Source organism: Pan troglodytes, chromosome 6 (genome assembly GCF_028858775.2).
Source record: "Pan troglodytes isolate AG18354 chromosome 6, NHGRI_mPanTro3-v2.0_pri, whole genome shotgun sequence".
Classification (NCBI taxonomy): Eukaryota; Metazoa; Chordata; class Mammalia; order Primates; family Hominidae; genus Pan; species Pan troglodytes.
This window is the reverse complement of record NC_072404.2, coordinates 54724099-54747606: the sequence shown is the minus strand read 5'-3', so window position 1 is coordinate 54747606 and position 23508 is coordinate 54724099. Positions and strand designations below refer to the sequence as shown.

General features: G+C 38.0%; 1 pseudogene; it reads left to right on the top strand.

Annotated features, from left to right (window-relative positions):
• The first annotated feature begins 20073 nt into the window (after positions 1 to 20073).
• On the top strand, positions 20074 to 21409 carry LOC107976064 (rab GDP dissociation inhibitor beta-like; annotated as a pseudogene).
• Positions 21410 to 23508: the final 2099 nt, after the last annotated feature.

Below are 23508 nucleotides of genomic sequence, written 5' to 3'. Positions count from 1 at the left end.
CTTGGAAACATGGGAGCACAATATAGTTAAATAGATAGTTTAAAAGGTGGCATTTCTTTTTTCTGTTTTATGTGGGCTTTCCAAAGAAAAGTCTTGGAGAAGCTAAACAATGTGTGTAGAAGATCACACAGGGATATCACAAGTGATAAATTTTATACCCAGTGTCATCCCAAAGCCAATGTGCAGCTTCGCACTCCTTGGCAACGGAACAGGCCTCTCTCCTTCACCAAAGAGAGCTTCGTGAAGCTTCATCCCTAAGTTTTGGTTTGGGGGTAAAATAAAGAAGAGGACTGATGGGTTGTTCTTGAGCTTACTACTCATTCATACATCTTCTTGCCCTTTCTGTTTGGTGGGATTTCCCCTAATCATTTATATCCTTCTGGTGTCCACAAGGAGACCTAAATTCCCAATTAGATAGGCTTTATGAAATTTTAAAAGTAAATGTATATATTAGAATTAGTTTAGGAGAAAGGAGAGAAGAGTAAAAGAAGATAGGTAAAGATTCATATTTGTCCTTAAAGATTCAAGCTTCTGGATGCCACAAATATTTTGATTAATGGGGACCTCAAGAATAATTTTGTTCTCCACTGTCCCAATGCTTGCCCCCCGTCCACAATATTTCTGTCCAGTGAATGCATTGTATTTTCTTTTTTCCAGTTTCTGTTGGAATACCCATATCTGATAGGAAACACACGTCTGAAGGCATGCAGTGAGGATGTTGATTTCCCTTGCCTTTTCTTATCATTTATTAATAGATTCAGAAACAATTTACTGAATGTTTGCTCTTTGCTAGAGACCTGGTTCTTGCTAAGAAATGCAACCTTTCATATGAGACAGTCTTGCTCTTGGAATTTGCTTGTATAGTCACCACACTATCCATGAACACTTAGACCCCTGTTTATAATAATTTTAAAAATCCTAAAGACAACTGATTAGAAAAGTCACTTCATCCAGGTTGGGCCACTCAGATCCCTTCTTCTATGAGGTAAACTTGAGTCCCAGAGCCCCTCCTTATTCTCTTTGGGGTCCCCGAGTGAAATGCTCATGTAAAATTTAATCTGGGTAGCCATATCTGAAATAAGTGAAAGGTAAGCTGAGAAGGCCATGCTTCTAAGAAAAAATAATAAAGCAGACTCCTAGAGAGAAACAACAATGATTGACCAGAGACGATGGAAACTGTTATCTACCCTTTCAGCCTGAGGTGGTTTCCCTCTAGTTATTGGCATCTGCTTCTCAAGAGATCTTCTCCTTAAGTTCCGGAGATACTATCTTATTCTTCCTTCCCCAGTCCTCCTGCAATTGTCTGGCTAGTCTGAGAGTGTTTGTATCTACAACTCAATGATTTCTGCCTAGGTCTTTGTTATTCAGGTAACCACAGGAACAGACTCTTTTGACACACCTGAAAAGATATGTCCATGGCCGCTTCTCTGTGGGAGGAAAGTAAAGGGCTCTACTTTTCTCAGAGAGGTTATTTATTTTTCATTGCTGATTCCCTTTTGCTCCTTCTACCTTTACTGTTGAACTCCAGTGTGTGTGGAGGGTGTTGGGCATGGAGAAAGTTTTATTTTCTCACCCAAATTAGCTACCATTTTGACCACCATTTCTGCATAAGGTGGGATATACAGACAACTAGAGGAAGGTTTAAAGAGCAGTCTACTAATTGTCTCCAAGATCGTCTAAACTTTACAGAGTCAAGGCTGTGTGGAAAATAAGCTATTCTGTAAGGTTGGATCAAACAAAAGGGGAGGTTCTCACTGGTCGTGCTTATTGAAAACAAAACCCAACAAATGAGGATAACTAAATTACAATGACCAAATAGGGTGGTCATGATGCCACAGTTACTCCCCTGAAATTCCTGTACCTTTTTACTTATAAGAATTCCAGGAGCTGGGTTCATCACAAACTGATAATGACTATTCCAAGAAGTGCTGTAGCCTTTAGCCAATCATCTATTAGCTCCTTTCTGTTGACCAGTGGTATTTCTGGATGAACAGGCTGAGACCACCTTGGTATACCTCTTCGTTTTGTCCTTAAAAATCTGCTTGTAACCTCCCCAACTGAAAGCACTTCTCTGACGTAGTTTGGATATGTGTTTCCCGGGTTACACTCTTCAAATTTAGCCGAAACAAATTCTTTACTTATGCTAATTTTGCCTTAGACTTTTATTTCAGATCAACATTATGGATGCCTTAGATGGATGTGTTTTAGGTGACCCAGTTGTTCAATGGGTCACATCTCTTTCTAAAACCTCTTATTCTTCCCTTAGTCTTTTTTAAGTCTTTCCCCCATCCTAAATTCTAGTCCTCATTTTTTGTCTATTTTAGTTACTCTTCCCTAAATACATATCCAATCCCGAATCTCCTCTGAATTTTATGGTGAGATTATTATCCCCAGCTCCTCACAGCTGCTTGTTTATGCTCCTGGGGAAAGAGAAACTATGGCATCAGTCATGGAGTCACCTCTGCAGCCTGGCTTTCTCCCTTCCCTTTCGTTTGAGCTCTAGCTATAAGCTCGTTCCCAGAAGCTATACTTGCTTTGGCGCTTATACTCATTCTGTTCCCTCTGTGTAAAGTAAATATTCTCCTACGTTTCCTAATTTTGTAGCTTACAATCCTCTGTCCAAACTTGGTGGTTCCCAGAGTACTTGCATCTTATTTGATTGTTTGGTCACTGCACCTGAGAATTTGCCGTGTGTAATTCTGCATAAAGAAATACTGTATGGTAATATATTCAACATACCATCTCACATGCTTACCTGATACATCTGCTTGTATGGCTGTGAAGTTTAAATAACTTAAAACACAAACAAATTAGGGATATTGGATTTGGGAAATACAAGAGTTGTAAAATGACTAATTAAATAATACAACAGTAAATGATTTTATGGCTTCTAGTTATTTTTCAAGCTGGAAATTATTTGGCATATAAGAAAATGCAGGAATTCAAGCAAGATATTTGTCATAAAATAAAATGATTAAGGTGGGGATTTCATGTGGTTCTTTTATTTGCTCCTCTTGCGTTAGAACAATTCAGGAGGTTTGTGCTTATGAGCCATTTATAACACTTAATTCGTCTTTAAATTAAGGCATATTTTCACTCCAGGATTGTTTTTCCCCTCCATATAAAAATAAAAGACAAGCTTTGTAAGGCCTATGAACAGTTTAACTAAGTTGCTTGCCCTTCATGCCAGTGACAAGTAATGAGTAAGAACTAGTAGGTGTCATTGAGAAAACAGACGTTGTCACTCCAGTGTCAATCAAAATTATCTGGTAGTGAAAACTGGACTTTAAATTTTAAAAATCATGTGAGAGCTGCTAGAAAAATTATGAAGAATTGAGTAGGGTCACATCACTCGACAAATCTTCCAATTTCTCTGCCACTGGCTTAGTGTCACCTGTACATTTTCTAGTCTAAAAGAATGTAATAGCCCAACAGGGTCAGCAGCGATATGCACCTCTCCCAAATACATTTCTGTTTACATTCCTGAGGTCCAATTATGATAACAATGACATAATATGAATTCTAAACACATTTGTATTGTTGATATAGTAAGAAATTTTTCAACTAATTAGAAAACTCTACCTTTTAAAACTGCACAGTTAATAAATATAACACACACGCATGTGCTGCTGTTTCTGCTTTTGTTTTTTGTTTTAGCCAAGAGCTAAGCCTATGACTACTACTTCAGGAATGTTTGTCAATTTAATATGAGCTGAGGACCATCGCACTTCTAGCCTTCAAGCTTGTATTCTATCAGGAAGAAGGGATAGAGAAGAATTGGTAGAAAACATTGTATATCTTTGCCGGGCACATGTTTGTAGTCCCAGCTATCTGAGAGACTGAGGTAGAAGAATCACTTCAGCCCAGGAATTCAAGACCATCCTGGGCAACATAGTGAGACCTTGCCTTTAAAAATAAATAAATACAAGTAAGTTTTAAAATAAAATAAAACAAAATATGTGTTTTTTTAAAAATTGTATGAACTCAACATATGGGTAATTTTCTTCATTTGTTTCATTATTAATGAAATTAAGGAAATACAAATATTCATTTTAATACAGATTTATTACTTAGAAGTGTTTGAACATCTTTATACTATTTACTCTTTTATCACAAACCCTTCATTGCTTTTTATTCTTGGCACCATTCTTAGGAAAATGGAGACCACAGCTCCAGCTTCTCCCTGCAAATCCCCATTTGTGCTTGAGCAGCCAAGTGGTTCACACTTCTTGCCACATTCAGAAGAAACTTCATTCATTATGCCAAAAATAACTGAGAAATAATGAGAATGTTTCCTATAAAGACTAAAAATCATACTAAAGAGGGGATCCATTTATACTGCTGTTAGGAATTGAATTGTGTTCCTCCTTTCAGATTTCTGTGTTGCAGTCTTGATCCTCAGAACTTCAGAATGTGACTGTATGAGAATACTGGAGTAAGTTGGGCCCATCATCTTATATGACTTGGGTCCCCATACAAAAAGGAAATTTGGATATCTCAACCTGAATGAAAAAAAGATAATCAATATATACCAACTTTAAGGTGAACCAAATGTTAAAATTATCTAACAAAGATTTTAAGGCAGGTGAATTGAAAATGCTCCAACAAGCAACCAACCACAGATGAAAAATATTAAAAAATAATAAACAGCAATATGATAAAAAATAATACAAATAAGAAACCAGTATAGTATAACAACTATTTACATTGTATTAGGTATTCTAAGTAACCTAGAGATGATTTAAAGTATACAGGAAGATGTGCATAAGTTATATGCAAATACTACACCATTTTTTGTCAGAATCTTGAGCATCCTCATATGTTGATATTCAAGAGGGGTCCTGGAACCAATCAATCACCCATGGATACAGAGGAATGACTGTACACAGCAAAAAAAACCAAAACAAAACAAGAACTAGAAAGCGTCAGCAAAGAATTAAACAATTCAGCAAAGACACAAAAACATAAAGACTTTGAGAGAAAAGAGTTGACCAGTTGGGCACAGCTGCTGTAACGTGATAAACAGCTTTGAAAAACTAGGTAATTTTACTTTTTTATTTGTGGTTACATTAGTTTGCTAGGGACAATCACTTAATCGTTTTTCTCCTGAGTATGATGTCCACCTGTATTTCTCAAACAATTGGCTTATGTCATAATTTCTTGTTTTTCAGATTTTTGGGGTTTTTTTGTTTGTTTTTTGAGATGCAGTCTCGCTCTGTTGCTCAGGCTGGAGTGCAATGGCATGATCTCGGCTCACTGCAACCTCCGCCTCCTGGGTTCAAGCAATTCTCCTGCCTCAGCCTCCCGAGTAGCTAAGATTACCGGCACTGGCCACCATGCCCAATTAATGTTTGTATGTTTAGTAGAGACAGGGTTTTGCCATGTTGGTCAGGCTGGTTTCGAACTCCTCACCTCAGGTGATCCACCCACCTCAGCTTCCCAAAGTGCTTGGATTACAGGCATGAACCACTGTGCCTGGCCCTGTTTTTCAGTTTTAAGAATTGTCTGTTGACTTGCTGCTATGCAAAATGAGGATACCATTGTTGAACACACACACACTCACCACCTCCTTTCATTTTCCCAGGGTAGTTTTGGATTAGAGCAATGTCCTATGTTACATTTCTAGGATAAAATGTATATTATCTGCTTCTGAGTAGTGGAATATATTTTGAGTTAAATTACTTCTTATATGCATTTCTTAAATTACCACCTTACCTTATATTTTTACTTTTCTCTTTCTTTCAAGCTTCTTCATTGTTTGCTATCCAAGTAACAGTCTAATTTGAGATTTTCTGAAGGTTGATCAGAGACTGTCCTGGGCATTGGGAAAAGTGGAATGGAAAAAGTCTTTTTGCTTTTTTAGTTTTGTTTCCATTTTGAATTCCATACATGTGTTATTTTGATAAAAATTAAAATGTTGTAAGAGAAATAAAAGCAATTACTAGGAGCTTAGAAGAAGTTAAAACTTTTTTAGTACTTGAGATTATTATATGCTCCCACTGTCCACCGATTTTATAAAGAGAAATTGAGGACCAGAGAGACTGAGAAAACAGCACCATTCCACAGTTAGGGGAGCCAGGGCTTCAGCCCACATCTGTCTGACTTCCAGTCCAATCTCTGTGCAATACCCTAATGAGAGGTGGGGGAAGAAGGCAAGAGTTACATGGGTTGGCATGCTGTCTGTTCAGAGGATACCTTTCAGGCTTGGAGAACAACACTGTGATGAGCCACCATGATTCAATTTGTAGCCAGAAAGGTAATCCACGTCACAAGGATGACAGGGCTGAATTACAGAGGGTTGGGAGCTTCTGTCAGGATTAACTGGTCACCTGAGTAGAAGAAAAGACACTCAGCTGTGAAGCAAAATGAAACAAGGTTTACTTGCAACTATGAAGTACTGTTTTCTAGACTTGAGCTTAGTTTGGGCAAATTAGCAAACTTATATATAAATGAACAAAGGAAGATGGTTTCTTGATCAAATTAGTCAAAATCCAGTGCCATGTGTCTTCCTTGCTAATGTTAGTTTACTTCAAAAAGGGGTTATTTATGCTAATCTTTCATCCATCACCCCAAGTCAATTAGCAAAGTGCGCAATTGCTTCACAAGTAATGCCTATATTATAAAATACTCTCTAATACCTTAAGATGATGTATAAATGTTGGGGTTTTATTTGTACCTCTCACTATCCCTTTATGTTACAGGCAATAATACAGCAGGCCCTTAATGTCTATCTAGTAATTGCTTGTTTATTAAGCACTTAACTGAAGTGCTTCTCATTAACACGGGGGGATTTTAAATAAGAAAATAATAGGAAAATAAATTGTTGACAAATGGATGTCATGGCATATAGCTACTGTTGTCAAGGCTTGCAGTGATCAGCATCTCACTTTTTTTCTTCTTTCACATACTTACCACATTTCTTTTGTGTTCTAGTATCTGAGCTAGGTGTTGGGGGTGCAGAAATATTCTACAAGCAGTCCTAATCCTGAGGACACGGAGGAAAGAGCCACCACCTGTCTGTCTTCAGGGGAAAGGTAATGCTTTAGTGAGATGTTAAGCTTGAGTGGAAGTTTTTCCAGCAGAAGAGGGTGGAAAGGCTCATTCTGAAAGGGCACAAGGCTACACCAAGGTTTGTTTCCTTTGCCTCTGAAGTGTCCAGTCATCATGAGCAGGTCTTGCTATGGCACTAAGTGTTTTATCTATGAAAATATGATTCTTCAGAAATATTTTTCCTGGTGGTTATGATAAACTCCTTTAAGATTTTAATGGAATATAATTTACTTCACATATGTAGGCTCTAAGGCAAGCTTGTCCAACCTACAACCCGCGGGCCGCATGTGGGCCAGGACAGCTTTGAATGCGGCCCAACACAGATTCGTAAATTTCTTAAAAATGTTATGACATTTTTGCAATTTTTTAAAAGGTCATTAGCTATGATTAGTGTATTTTATATGTGGCCCAAGACAATTCTTCTTCTTAGAATGTGGCCCAGGGAGGCAAAATCTGAATACCCTGCTCTAAGGCTAACAGATCTTCATATAAATCCCAAATCCTCTGCTCTTTACCATGTGACTTCAATGTACTAAATCTACTTGAAATTGTCTCCTCATTTTGAAATAATAAATAGCATAGCCTATGTGCTAGAGTTATGCTGAGTATTAAATGATAGAATGATAGTAACTAGCACACTGTTTTTCATCTCATTTTGCCTTATTTCATGTGACTGTGTTATAATATCTAATGTGAATGAAAAATAAACAAGATTTGGTTCTTTGCAAAGAAGAAAGTTCTAAAGCCTTAGAAGTTAGTTTCAAGTTTCTATGACCTTTCAGAAATGTATTCATGGATCAATAGATACATTGAAAATGGATATTTATGAACATCATTGCGTAAGTTAAAGAAAAAGAGAAAAAAGTGATATTGACAATGGCTGAATGTTGCATGATGTCTTTCCTCATAGAATCAGAGTCATGAAAGTATTTCTGAGATGAAGAAATATTTCTGAGACTGGGCCTTGATATAAGCTGTAACAAGGCTAAAGTAGCCCTCTCTCTGGGCTAGGGACACATTAAGAATCTGGAAATAATATGCATATAGTAGCTGTTTAGGTCACACCTGGCAAGTATTCTGGGTATATATTTCCTTTAAGAACATTACCAGTGAGATTGGCTTGGGTGCTATTGATTTGGCTGGCATTCATCAAAAAAAAAAAAAAATGAAGAAAAGTAGACAAAGAATTTAAATTAGGGGTTAGATCTGCTGAAAATTATAAGGCTGAGATTTCCTTTTTCAGTGAAAATAAGAAGCTTAATTACTAAGTTAGGAATTTCTAATGTTCCCTCAATTCCAATACACACACACAAACACACACACACACAACTTGAAGTTTTCTCCTCCAAATACTTACAATGTTTTATAATTTGAATGCCACTCCAATAAATATGTTCCTGAAACTGTTCTGAATCTTCATTCCAGACCCTCTTTAGCTAGCTGAACATTCCCAGCGAGTGAGTAAGTCCAATATGGTATTGATTGCTATTTTGGTGTTAGGTATTAAAAAAGGTTATCATTATTGACAAGAAACTAGTCTCTCACTTTGCCCTGTTGGACATTACCTGAATTGTAGCCAAGAGTAGCCTTCAGAATCTGTGTGTGAGGGTAACCATGACCTTGAGTAGCCATCTCTGAACACTGCAGGAAACAGGAAAGGAGGCATGTGAGGTAGAAGCTCACATTTTTCCACAGCACTGATTTTTGGCTGCTGTTCACCTTGCAGTCTCTTTTGGGAGGCTTCACCGATCCGGATAAAAGATGGTCTCTGCTAATGTTACATGTTAGAAAAGCAGACTGGGGGTTGGCCAGGATACCTGACCAGAAACACCAGTATTATAGGTCACCTAATAAATTCCAGCTCTAATGATATATTTTTGCAATAATATAAAGAAATTTTCTGTTACTTAATGGCAATTGATAGATTGCTTATTTTACTTTTATTTGAAACGTTTCAGAAAAATTCCACCCATGTAGGCTCCAGGACAGAGTGGGCTCTTCTCATGATTCCTCTAAAATAACCTGGCCTGGACTGGACACTCTTACCTATCATAATCCCATTATTTCAGTGTCTGGCCTCTAAGCTGATATGTTCCATAATGGGCCTGCACTTAGCACTTCTATGAATCTCTTAGTTCTTGATATTGTCTCATATTTATGCGTCATTCTCCCCTAAAGTTCATAAGCCACCAGGATGGTACAGTGTATTCTCAAAAGCATCTAACCATGCTCAGCATTTAATTGTCATATAAAATGCTCTCTAAATTACAGAGGATGACAATTCGTATTTTAGCTTCAAATTATCTATTTTGAGAGGACTAAAGTAAACAATTTTATATGCAGATGATTATTTAAATAGTAATTGATTTGTGGAAAATATAACAACTTGAAAGTGGAATATGAGTTGTAGTCTTTGTTTGGCCTAAAAGTGTCCAAGCTGTAAGTTATAGGAATAGTCCATGTAAATCCAGCTCATCTGAAGCTCTTTTACTAATTCACTGTGCAGCATAAGCCCACCCACTTTGTCCCCATGTGATTTAGTCACCTACGTAGAGTGAAATTACTAGATAAAACTCTTTCCAATGGGAACACGGTCAGGCTCCTTGTATAAGAATTTAATTTTCTTGATTGCGTTGAATGTAAAATGGAATAACATTAAGTAGAGTATTTATTTTTACAACTGATATAAGGACTCCAGTTTCAGCTCAGACATGTAAACACCTGGGAAGTCGTTATATCTGCCCCACAGCAACAAGAAATCTGAGCAAAATGAAAATCAATGACTTTTCTTGGACCCATCAGAAAACTGAGTTTGTAGCGTTTGTTAGTCTGCATTGCTATGAAGGAATACTTGAGACTGGGTAATTTATAAAGTTAGTTGGTATATTTTGGCTCATACTTCTGCAGGCTGCATGGGAAGTGTGGTGATCTGCTTCTGATGAGGGCCTCAGGAAGCTTACAATCATGGCAGAAGGTGAAGGGGAGCCATTGTCATGTGTCAAGAGAGGGAGCAAGAGAAAAGGGGCTAATTTTGTGTTTTTAGTAGAGGCAGGGTTTCACCATGTTTGTCAGGCTGGTCTCAAACTCCTGACCTAAGGGATCCGCCCCCCTCAGCCTCCCAAAGTGCTGGGATTACAGACGTGAGCCACCCTGCCTAGCATGGTGGTGCATGACTGTAATCTCCGCTACTTGGGAGACTGAGGCAGGAGAATCACTTGAACCAGGGAGACAGAAGTTGCAGTGAGCTGAGATCATACCGTTGTACTCCAGCCTGGGCAACAAGAGCAAAACTCTGTCTCAACAACAACAACAACAAAAAAAAAAAAAAAAAAAAAAAAAAAGAGAGAGAGAGAATACGGGAGGTTCCAGTCCCTTTTAAACAAACAGATCTCACATGAACTACTACAGTGAGAACTCACTCATTATTGTGATGACAGCACCAAGCCATCCATTAAGGATCTGCTCCCATGACCCAAACTGTCCTCACTAAACCCTACTTCAAAACTGGAGATCACATTTCAACATGAAAATTTAAGGGGTCAAACATCCAAACTATATCATAGGGAAAAGTGACATCCTGACATCTGGAGAGAAGGCCTCAGCATTTTCTCATCTGAAACAGGAGCCACTGTATATTATATAAGCCAATCAAAAATTAAAAATTGTATAGAACTTTTGGAGGCTGCGGGTGGGCTAGTATGAGAATGTAAAGCTTCCAAGGGCTGTATTCCTAGGAGAGAGTTCCACTCTCTTGTGAGCTTTTTGTCCAGGAACTCACCCAACATTTACAAAGGGGAACAAGGAAGAACCTAGAAAAAGTTCATCCCTCACTCCTTTCCCCACACACACTGTAGTGCTGGCTGGGGGTGGTGGAAGAAGCAGCCACTGCCAAATCTACCCAGACTATTTCCAACTATGTACTTCATGGATAAAAGGCTTAATCTGGAGGGGAAATTATCAAAGTTAACCCTGAGACACTGGTTTAATTTATTAAACTGAAAGATGGAAATAGAGATCACCACCAAATCTCTAACCAGAAGCATAATCTCAGTTTCCCCTAAGCAACCAAAGTCTCAATCTGCAGGAGAAAAGGCTTCAAAACCACTGCACTTTGGGAAAAAGAAGAGGAGCAATAAGATGAGGAAGAATTTTTATCCCAGGAAAAGGGACAGGAATAGCTGTGAAGGCTACATGTCCAGGACTTAGGTTTTGATACCTGCCAAAATCTTTAGCTAAATGTGGACATCAGATAACCTTATTCTTAGCCAGGACCACCACCACTGTAAAAAACAACAGTAAAAGTAGCAGTGGAATACAACTGTGAAGAGGCACATGGGGAGACTCAGTCAAGTGGGAGCCAAAAAAGGGCACCAATGGAGTGGCCAGAAAGCGCTGGTGCCCATGGCACAAACAGTTTCAAATGCAGCTTGTCTTCTGACCAGATTAACATCCGTTTCTACATTTAAGGCCTCACACAAGGAAACTTGTGCTTTTCTCCCAACATATAAAATTCATCTAATATCTGCTGTTCTTTTCATGTCTAGCTATAACCAAAAAATTATAAGGAATATTAAAAAGCAAGAAAAAAAGTCATTCAAACTGACAAAGCAATTGTTAGAACTAGACAGAGCCATGACACAGAGGTTGGAATTATCAGACAAGGAATTTGAAAAAGAAAACTCTGCTTAACATGTTAATGGCTTCAATGGAAATGCTAGACAAAATGACAACACTCAGTGCCAGGTGGATAATTTGAATAGAGAGATGGAAATTATAAGAAAAAATCAAATTGAAATACTGGAAATAAAAATATAGCAATGGAAATGACAAATTCCTTTGATGGACTCATTAGTAGACTGGACATGGCTGAGGAAAGAATCAGTAAACTTAAACATAGGTTTATAGAAACTTACTAAACTGGAAGCAAAGAGAAAAAAAATGAAAAACAAAACCGGAACACTAATAGAACATCCCAACACTGTGGGACACAATCAAATAGTGTAACATATGCATAGTTGCATTCTGAGAATAAGAAAAGGAGAAGGGAGTATTAAAAAAATTGAAGAAATAATGACTGAGAATTCTCTAAAACCAATAAACCAAACTACAGGCCTAAGGAGTTTAGAGGAAAAAAAACAGAATTAATACTGAAAACACACACACACACACAAACACACACCCCATATCCTATTGAAACTCCCCTGAAGCCAGGACAAAAAGCAAATCTCCAAAGAAAGTGGGAAAAAAAAAATCATGCTAGTCACAGAGGAACAAGGATAAGAATTACAGCAGACATCTCATCATAAATTATGCAAGCAAAGAGACAACGGCATGGCATACTTAAAGTGTAGAAAGATAAAACAGAAAGATAAACACAAAAATCTGTCATATATAGAGCAAAAATATTCTGCAAAAGTGAAAAAGAAATAATGAAGGCTTTCTCAGTCAAAGAAAACTAAGTGAATTCATGGCTAGCAGATATGTCCTTAAAGAAATGGGAATAAAATGGAATCACAAACATACAAACACAAAATTTAAAAATAAATGTGATCTCTGTCAGCATAGGGCAAGATCCCTGCTTGTTCTAGTCTCCAGTATGTAACAGAAGGCCCACTCTCTGATCCCAGCAGGAGCTTGAGTGCCTGTTCTAATTCCAGATAAGAGATGAGAGCTTTTGCATCAGCTGCAGTCATGAATCCAGGGGATCAGCAGCAGAGATGAGACATCAAATCAGGAAATAGTATTCAAGATGGAAATTAAATTGGGAAACAATAGGATGTCACAGAGACAGGAATACTAGAGTCAAAAAAGGAAAATAAATGTGGATGCAGAGAAGTATTGAGATCTTGGAGGCTTCCAGAGACGAGGGGGTCTCTTCTTAATGACACGTTTGCATAAAGGAGTGGAATCCCCTTCAATGAGGTTATAGAAGTGTCATATCCTAAATGCATATCAAAGAATCGTCTTTAATTCCTCAGATTGCTCCTCAGCTTTTTTCAGTCATTTACAATTGGTATTAACATCTGTTGCTCTGTAGCTTCTCAGTCTAATTCATTTTAATTACTTTATCATGCTCAGTGAACAGATTATAAAATATTGAGTACCTAAATAAAAACTAATTAATGATTCTATGGCCACAATTCAAAAACAGTGGTCAAACAGGGAAACATTTTCTGATATATTTAATAACAGTGTTAGCAATTTTTACAGTAGAATAAATACTAAATATCCTTTAGGGAAATGGCCCATTATTCTTTGATACCTTAGAAATAATACACAAAAGAATCCTCAAAGATAGATAAAATCTATAACTGTTAGTGCTGTATTTTTAATAAAATATTCCCACTGATATCTAAGATAGATTCTTGACTTAAAAGAGTGACAAAGACTTTATTCTGATTGGCTCTGTTGAGTAGAATGGTACAGCAAATAAGTAGATTAAGAAGAGAGGCAGAGAAAGAACATGGTTTATGGTACTTGCAAGACTCAAAGCTTCTGTGTGCCACAATTTCCTTATCTCCAAAAGAGAGAACAAAAACAACTGCTGGTCTTCACACTGGGACTGACCTTAGAGTGGAAAATGACCTCTTTAGTTTCAGATAACAAGTTTCCAATCTTGTTCCAAGATAAACCAGTTTACTTAGCTTTTCTATTCTATGAGATGTCTGTGAAGTAAGGACAATTATGCCTTCCTTATAATTTATTAATGAAAAAGGCTGTATCAGTTAATAATGCTTTCACCTGTGTGGAGCTGAGAGCGACTCCAACTTTCCCCTTAACAAATATGGCTGTATTTCCCTCACTTCCCAGGGAGCCCAGAGGCAGCTGAGCCAGGGTCGATGTAGCACATTCACATTAAGCTTCCCATAACTCTGAGTGAAGTGGGTGGGTTCATGGCCCCAGAGTCACAATTTCTCTGATCCAATTCTAACATCACATCTGCATTCCAAGCAGGAAGAAGGAATAGAAAGAGAGGCAGCAGCAGAGTTCTGTGAATGCTGGACTGAGCACATTTATGTTACGTGACCGTCAGAAGCTACACTGAAGGCTGGGAACATGAACACTTAGCTTTTTCTATCTTTATAATAAAATCACAGTAGGAAAAGTGGAATTTGGTGAGCCAATTCTCCTGACAGAAAGGAAGCCAAGGGCAGGGGAAAGAAGTAGCCTAAACCAAGAACCAATGGGAAAATAGGGCATACCCTAGAATATTGGAAGGGGGGCAGTGATTGATGGACTAGATATTTCTTTCCTCTGAAGGAAGAGAGCACCTGGGTGCATCTGGGATGGACTGGACAAAACTGGAAATCTTATTTAGAACCCAGCTGCAGGTTGCTGCTTTTCCTGAGAATGACGAACGATGCAAGTAAACATTTCAAAGTATCAGTACCAAGCCCCCACCTCATCCATTTTCATAAAGACTTTCCAAAGACCTCTGACCTGACTTTACCTGTGGCTTTAATCCTCATTCCTACATTGCTTCTGACACGGTTTCCAACCTAGTGCACCTGCCTAGGTTTGCCTAGGCTGGCACTTCCACCATTAACATCTGGGCACGATGGCAAAGGTTTTCATGCCATAAAATGTGGACTTTATCCTGTGGGAAATGTAGGTTTCAAAGCAAGGGAGTAGAGTGAACACATTTGAAATTTAGAAAGCTTCCTGTGTGTTCTCCACAGTGTGGAAACGTATTTGGATGGGTGAAACTGGGGGATGTTACAATTCATGTAAGAGATGAGAGCTGAGCCAAGGTAATGTTAGTGGAGTGGAGGGGAAGGGTATGAGAGACAGGAGGTCACTGTGCATTTGTTGTGGAGGACTAGGGTGTAAAGCTGGTCAAAGGTGCCGACAAGACTTCAAGTTGAGTGGAAGGTCCAACTTTCGTGGTAGGAGAAACAAGCTTTGGAAGAAAGATATAGAGTTAAATGACAGACCAGATAAGTTGAAATTGCCTCTGGAAATGCAGGTAGATGTGTTCCCCAGAAAGCAAGACATATGGTGACTGAAACTGGCAATAAATGATGTTTCTTTCTGGATGGAATTCCAGAATTTGAAGAAACTAAGGCCGAGGAAATAAACTGTGGAACATTGATATTCAACAGGCAGGCAGATGAAAGTGAATCAGGAGAGGAAAGTAAAAAGTAGAGAAGAGAAGGGGAAAGGTTAAAAAAAAAAAAAGAAAAGAAACAGATGCCACAGAAGTCAAACCAGGAGAGAACTTCTTTGTTTATCTCATAGCATGGTTGAAAGTTAATACCATGTAGTGGTTGAGAGAATAGTCTCCAGAAATACACTGTCTGCTTCAAATATTGCCTTTACCATTTATTAATTCTTTGATTTGAGGCAAGATATTTAACTCCTTCAATGTTGGTTGTGAGTGTTAAAATAGTTAATACAAAAAAGCAGGTAGAACCTTGTAAGTGTATAGTTGAGTGTAAATAGATAGCAGTCAGCAAATGCAACTTAATATTATAAAAGATGCTATAACTCCCTTTTAGATGGTGAGATTCTTAACACGAAAGTCCATTTTTTCTTGTCATTGCTGTAGCCTCAAAACTCAATGAAGGAAACATTGTTGACACTGTGTAGTTATTTTATTATCAAAACAATTGTTGTTCACTTCCAGCATTTGAACAAAAGAGAGAAAGAGAAGGAGAGGGAGAGGAACTAGGACGTATAAAACCTATGCTAATGTTTTGTGTTGTTTTGTTTTTAAGCACATTTTAGCTATGTTTTTCAACTTCTCTTGGCCATATATGTTAAAAATCCTGCATTTTTTTCCTAATGCCAGGAAAATCTCTAGAATTCGGACCACTGAGAAACATCCACTACTACCACAGGGGTCACCATCTTCTTTCCTTTGCCTTTAAAAATTGAAGTGTAATGTAAATACAGTGCAATGTGGAAATCTGAAGTGTGCATCCAGGTCAATTTTTAGCTACTTGACTGTCAATGAGATAAAGATACAAACTATTTCTGTCACTCAGAAAGTCTTTCCATCCTTTTCCCCAGTCAATCTTCACAGCAGAAGTATTCATTATGCTGACTTCTGTCATACCATGCTCTACATGTTCTTGAATTTCATAAATTGACTCCTACACCATGTACTTTTCAACTCCACAGAATGTTTTTGAACTTTACTCATGTGGTTTTATGGCCCGTTGTTCATTCCTTGTCATTGCTTTGTAATATTCCATCGTGTGATTTATGACGATGGGTTTATTGAGATGAAGCAGCTGTCCTTTTCATGAGGGTTGATCAGACTGTACTGTGCAATCACTAAGAATGTGGGAGTTCTTGCAGAATCATCCCACTCCTTTGAAGATTCCTGACTTCCAACCACAGAGTTGATCATCATGTGACCTGGTTCACAGAAAGAAAAAAATAAAAGGGATTTGGGGGTGGGGGTGGGAAGGAGAGACAGCAGCACTGTCCATTTGTTTTCTCTGAGGAGTTTAAATATCCTTCCCAGCATCCCCTTGTTTTAAGGAACAATAAAGAATAACTTTCTGGGTCCCTTGGGTGTTTTCATTAAGTAGCCACAGAAAGTGCTAGCTAGAAAAGTCTATAGCGACTTATATACAGAAGTGATAACATTCTAAAATGGGCAGTTTTGGCTTAGGGGTGGAAAATGGTTCTCATATCTCCTAATCCAATACCTGTTTTTGGTGAAACTTTGATTTGGAGAACAGCTAGGGTCTAGCTGTACCCTCTTTTAAGTTATTTTATGCCCAAAGTCCAGCCTAGCCCTTGTGGAGTAGACATCTGTCAGGACAGCTGCCTGGGGGCTGCATGCTGGAGACGGAAGGAGGCAGAGGTGCAGAGAGGGACTACACATTTACCTCTGAAATGCTCCCATGAAAGATTGTCTGGATTTCTGCTTAAAAGTAGTTTATTTATAAGATGAACTAGCTGAACTTGATATAACTGCATATATTCATTACCAAAATTTAATGTCATCTTTCCAAGCTCACCTTTTAATTTGCAATCAAAACACAAAGAAATAGGTGTACAAATGTAATATAAACACAAATGTTGCATGTAGTTGCAAAATATCAGCACATTGTAAAATTGGACATACTATATGGCTTCATTTGGATGAAATTACTTTAATTAAAATGAGAAAGCATTGAATAATCTTAGAAGTCTGAATGTGCAGCAAACAGCAGAATGGGTGAGAGTGAGCCTTCTGTAATGAACTCTCCTGACCAAAGTGGGACTTAGTGGCATATACAGTGATCCATCAGCGGTGCCATCTGTCTATGGGAATTCATTGCTAAAGTAAGGTCCTCTTAAGTTAATCTTTCAGGGTTCCTTGCACAAAGGATAGGTCTTACCAATGATGTATTTGGAACACAAAGCTCAAATACTTCATATATGAAACAATAAAATGACTTAAATTCCCTTCTCCAATTTTATGAAACAAACATCACTTGAGATGCACTATCTTAGGGGAAAGAAAACTGTGCACTAAGCACTTACCATATGCAAGATACAGTGTTGAACATCATCGAATTATATGCAAGTGATATCATTTTGTTTTTATGACTACTATATAAATATTAATATTCTCAGTTCACATATGAAACCAAGCCATGTTCTTGGGTTATATAGATACCAAAGGTCTGTTTTTCACAGTCAGGAATGATGTGATTCTGGGCTTGATCTTATTGCCTCAACCTCTGGTTATTTTTACTATAGAAGCTTAAAGAAAAAAATCAGTTAAATCTTTGGGAGCAGAAAATTTTCCTTATGAATATGCATGGCCTTATCTCTCAATGCCTTAGGTAGGGACACCTATTTGTCTTGGAAATGAATGGTACTAGTTTTCTTAATAGCAGAACTAATGATGTGTGGCTAGAACACAATCGGAAACCATACTAGTAATAAAATCATGGTGTACTTTATCATATAGTTCTTTGATATGCGTAGTCAACAATGTACTGAGAATGAAAAATGGTGCTTCACAGGTAGGACTAGTTGCCTTACAGGAAAGCAGAAGTACAGGATAAAGGTAGAGCCAAGATAAACATTCCTAGGATGCCTTAGGCAGAGGGTAAGAAGAAAAGGGAACCGAGGCAGTTTATCTGGACTCTGGAGAAAGGAAAAGAAGTCAGAAGGACGCTATTGGTCTAGGAAATCATAATATTTTATCATGATTATGCTTATAATGCTAAGGAAGGCAGAAATTGGAGATTATGGCAATGATTAAGAACAAACGTATTCGGGCCAGGTGCGGTGGCTCACGTCTGTAATCCCAGCACTTTGGGAGGCCGAGGCGGGTGGATCACGAGGTCAGGAGATCGAGACCATCCTGGCTAACACAGTGAAACTCCATTTCTACTAAAAATGCAAAAAAATAGCTGGGCGTGGTGATGGGCACCTGTAGTCCCAGCTACTCGGGAGGCTGAGGCAGGAGAATGGCGTGAACCCGAGAGGCGGAGCTTGCAGTGAGTCGAGATCGCGCCACTGCACTCCAGCCCGGGGGACAGAGAGAGACTCCGTCTCAAAAAAAGAAAGAAAAAGAAAAAGAAAAAAAGTGTCTTATAATCAAGGCCATGGTTTTTGTTTTGTTTTTGTTTTTGTTTTTCTGCCACATTTCCCTGCTTCTTAATGATAAACCAAACCTTCTGGGAAAAACACAGCACAGTGTGAAGCCTACTCACCAAACTGTCCCCTGTGCCCCATGATCTCCTATCAAACGGGCAATGAATCAGCACATTCCTGATGGTTTCACTTCTTGTCAAAATAAATAGAAAATGGCAGTAGAGCTCAGCGTAGAACCAACATCAATAGATTCTGATACTGCAGGGCATATTGGTTAATGATTCTGTGAGATGCTCTCTTGGGACACCTATCCTCCCCATTTGGCTGTCATTCTTTGTCTTTGCAGTTGGTTTGCAAGAGCTGAGAATTTTACATTCATTTTTAACCAGCCATACACACAATAAACGCTGGACAACAACTCTCTACAGAGAAACTTGCATCAGAATGAATGTGCAGCCAAAGAGAAATATGTTTTAAGGAATAAGGAAAAAAATGTTTGTGTGTTATCTGTTTTATTTGCTTGTATTTTATTTTTTAGCTTTGTACCTATGGGCCTGAAAAGGTGGTTGAAACAACAGAGGGGCTGGGTTGAAGCCCTGTCTCTATCATTAATTATGCTATCTTGTTTCATATTCTTTGTAAAAATAAATCAAAGATTACTTGACTTGATTTTCCAGTTTAACACATAGTTATGAAAGACAGCTGTCCACCAGATACTGTGTGTGCTAGGGATCTCCCGTACATCATATCAGTAACCCTTTTTGCAGTTTCACATGGTAGACATTATTATTCCCATTTTACTCAACTGAGTAAGTGGCAGAGCAGTGATTTACATGTTGATAATGTTAAATCCAATATCCTTCAAACTATGGAAATAAAATAATATATTTAAGCCATATTCAAGCAGGGGAAATACATACTTAGGAAAATGAAGTCAAAGAAAAAGTATTGAAAATGATATTTTTAAATTAGATGATTTTCATAAAATTGAAGATCCAGTGTAAACTTCACTAGAAATAATATTTCCTTAAAAAGTGGAGAGGAGTGGGCATGGTAGCTCACGCCTGTAATCCCAACACTTTGGGACGCCGAGGCAGGTGGATCACGAGGTCAAGAGATCGAGACCATCCTGGCCAACATGGTGAAACTCCATCTCTGCTAAAAATACAAAAATTAGCTGGGCATAGTGGCGCAAGCCTGTAGTCCCAGCTACTTGGGAGGCTGAGGCAGGAGAATTGCTTGAACCCAGGAAGCAGAGGTTGCAATGAGCTGAAATCGTGCCACTGCACTCTAGCCTGGGTGACAGAGTGAGACTCCATCTCAGAAAAAAAAAGAAAAGAAAAGAAAAAAAAAAGTGGAGAGTACTCTTCCCTTTTCCCTTGTGCCAGAGAGCACCTCACAGCCTCGTAGGGAGGTCACAGAGTCCGTGCGCCTTTTCCTTTCTTGGGTCCTGCATACACACCTGCCCCACCCACCATGAATGAGGAGTATGATGTGATTGTGCTGGGCATTGGCCTGATGGAATGTATCCTTTCAGGTGTAACATCAGTGAAGGGCAAGAAAGTTCTTCATATGGATTGAAACCCTTACAATGGAGGAGAGAGTGCCTCTATAACACTACTGGAAGATGTATACAAAATATTTAAAATACCAGGACCACCGTCACCGTCAATGGGGAGAGGAAGAGACGGGAATGTTGACTTGATTCCCAAGTTCCTTGTGGCTAATGGTCAGCTGGTTAAATGCTGCTTTATACAGAGATAACTCACTATCTGGATTTTAGCGACTGAAAGGAGCTTTGTCTATAAGTGTGGACAAATCTACAAGGTTCCTTCCACTGAAACAGAAGCCCTGACATCTAGCTTTATAGGACTGTTTAAGAAACGTCACTTCAGGAAATTCCTAGTTTATGTTGCCAACTTAGATGAAAAAGATCCGAGAACTTTAGAGGGAATTGATCCTAAGAAGACCACAATGTGAGAGGTGTATAAGAAATTTGATTTGGGCCAAGATGTTATAGATTTTACTGGTCATGCTCTTGCACTTTACAGAACTGATGACTACTTAGATCAACCATGTTGTGAAACCATTAATAGAATTAAACATGACAGTGAATCTTTGGCAAGATATGTCAAAAGTCCATACCTTTATCCACTCTATGGCCTTGGAGAACTGCCACAAGGCTGTTTGCAAGGCTAAGTGCTATTTATGGAGGTATCTATATGCTGAATAAGCCAATTGAAGAAATCATTGTGCAGGATGGAAAAGTAATTGGTATAAAATCCGAAGGAGAAATTGCTCACTGTAAGCAGCTCATCTGTGACCCTAGCTATGTAAAAGATCAGCTAGAAAAAGTGGGCCAGGTCATCAGAGTTATTTGCATCCTCAGCCACTCCATCAAGAACACCAGTGATGTCAACTCCTGCCAGATCATTATTCCACAGAACCAAGTCAGTAGAAAGTCAGATATCTGTGTTTGCACGATCTCCTCTGCGCACAATGTAGCAACACAAGAGAAGTATATTGCCATAGTTACTACAACTGTGGAAACCAAGGAGCCTGAGAAGGAAGTCATATCATCTTTGGAGCTCTTGGAGCCAACTAGATGGGAATTTGTTAGTATCAGTGGCCTCCTGGTACCGAAAGACTTGGGAACAGAAAGCCAGATCTTTATTTCCCGTGCATACAACCCTACCACTCACTTTGAGACAATTGTGATGACATTAAAAACATCTATAAGAAGATTACAGGATTCGAGTTTGACTTTGAGGAAATGAAGCGCAAGAAAAATGACATCTATGGGAAAGACTAACACCAGTACATGTTATTATCTAATTAGGACAAATTTAAAATTTGGCAAATAATGCATATTATGTGAAATCAATATTGTAAGGCCTGCTTTTGTAATCAAAATGGAGAGATTGAAGAGTGCTGTGTCAGTAAATACTCCTCCCCTTCATCTTTCTAACAACATGTATTAACTCGTTTTCATGGAGTGGCTATTCAGAATTGACAGCTTACCACATTCTCTTCAATTTAACCAAACTGGCTTTTTTTCCTAGTGAAGGATCAGCTTTAAACAAACATTGTGATTCTGATACAGACAACTTGAAATGGTGTTTGTATCTTTTAATCAGCGTAGGCTTTGCAATTATGTGCTTCTGCTGCTCAAGAGCTGGATCCATACAGATTGTGTGCCATCTGTCATCTTGACATTCAGGAGATTCTAAATTGAATATGTCATGGTTTGGGGTGGCATCCAGAAGTTTTTCCTATGACTTTATATTTTGTATTATGTCAAGTATTATGGCAGGGCACGAGTAGTATAGCCACAAGTTTGGTTTAGGACATAAAATTCTAACCAAACTCCAGACACAGGGAGTCATTTAGAGAAAGCGGTATGTGGTGTTTTAACCCAATAGAGTTGATGAAAGAAAAGGGGAGAGGAAGTAAACATAAAGCGGGTAAAGTGTAGAAGCATCTTTTATATCTCAGGCATGGCTTCTTCAATGGACCAAACTGTAATGCAGTATTGACTTGACAGAACTCCTACTTCTGTCTCAAAATGGCTCCGAATTATTTCTCTCCTACAAAATGAAGCCAAATTCTGAGAACAAACAAACAAGCAACAACAACAACAAAAGTGGAGAGGTAGTTTTTCTATTACTCTAAGTTGTGAAGGTATTCAGTTCTACAAACTAATCAAATATGTCAAGAAAAAGACAGTGAGCTCATGGCTTTGGTAAATTCTTACCACTTTCTTATTTTCCCTATGTCTTTAAATTCCTTGATCTGCTCATTTCACTACTCCATACATTTTAAAAGGCACTTTCACTAGAAAAGAAGGTGAAATCCAGTTATAAGAAACGTCATTTGTTGAATTATCTCTAGACAGAACTAATTTAGACTAAGATGATATTTACTAGCTTCAGAAAGAAGTTTGAGATTATATCCTCCATTCAAATGAGTAATTCTGAATCCTTGTGGCTGGGGAAGTATCTGATCTCCCCTGCTTATAAGAATAAAGAAAAGAATGGACCGTCCCTCTACTGAGAAAAACACAGTTGATTTTACCACAGTAGGTTGGCTAATACATTATATTTTCCAAAGAAATAAAAGCATATCAATAATTTTTACCAAAGATGTTCTGATAAAATTAATCTAAGTTTGCAAAATATATACGAAAGTCAATTGAGGCAACTTTTACTGAAATATGAATGAGGAACTTAATGAAGTTTTCAGTATGATTTCTAAGCCCCCATTAGTAATCAGGACAAGATATAAAATCATTTTAAATGAAATTTAGCTGCTGAATTAAAAAAATTCAATTTTAAAAAAATGTAATCTAAAACATTCAAAAAGGGACACTCTTTTGTTAAGTCTGAAAACTCCAGCAAATGTCACCTTTAGTCATCAGGAGCCCCTTATATTTAGAGACTAAGTTTGAATTTATATGTCTGAGTCCATGATCACAGCGGATTTCATCTCTCAGTTGGGTCAGACCATAAATAAGGCTATATCAGCTGATTTCAGCCTCTAAATATAAGTCTTATGTTTAGGCTAAAAATAGCTAATTCACATGCAGTGCAAAAGATCCTGGATCCTAAAATGTATTTTGAAATTTCCCTTTTCAGAATGACTTTGCACTTCAATTTGTTTATTGTCCTGTGGAAGATGTACAAGAAAATATTCTTTATATTTAACAAAACTGTCATGGGAATGAAACTAGTATCTATTTAAAAATCAAAAAAGAAGTCTCTATTTTGAATGAACCAACACACAAGAATAAAAACATTTTCAAATGTTTTAATTTGGCTTTACTATATGGGTTTAGTTTTCAGAGTTTATCATCTGCCAATTTCATGTTTACCTGCCTCCCTGACTAGCGTTGTTGAATAGACAAAGAAAAAG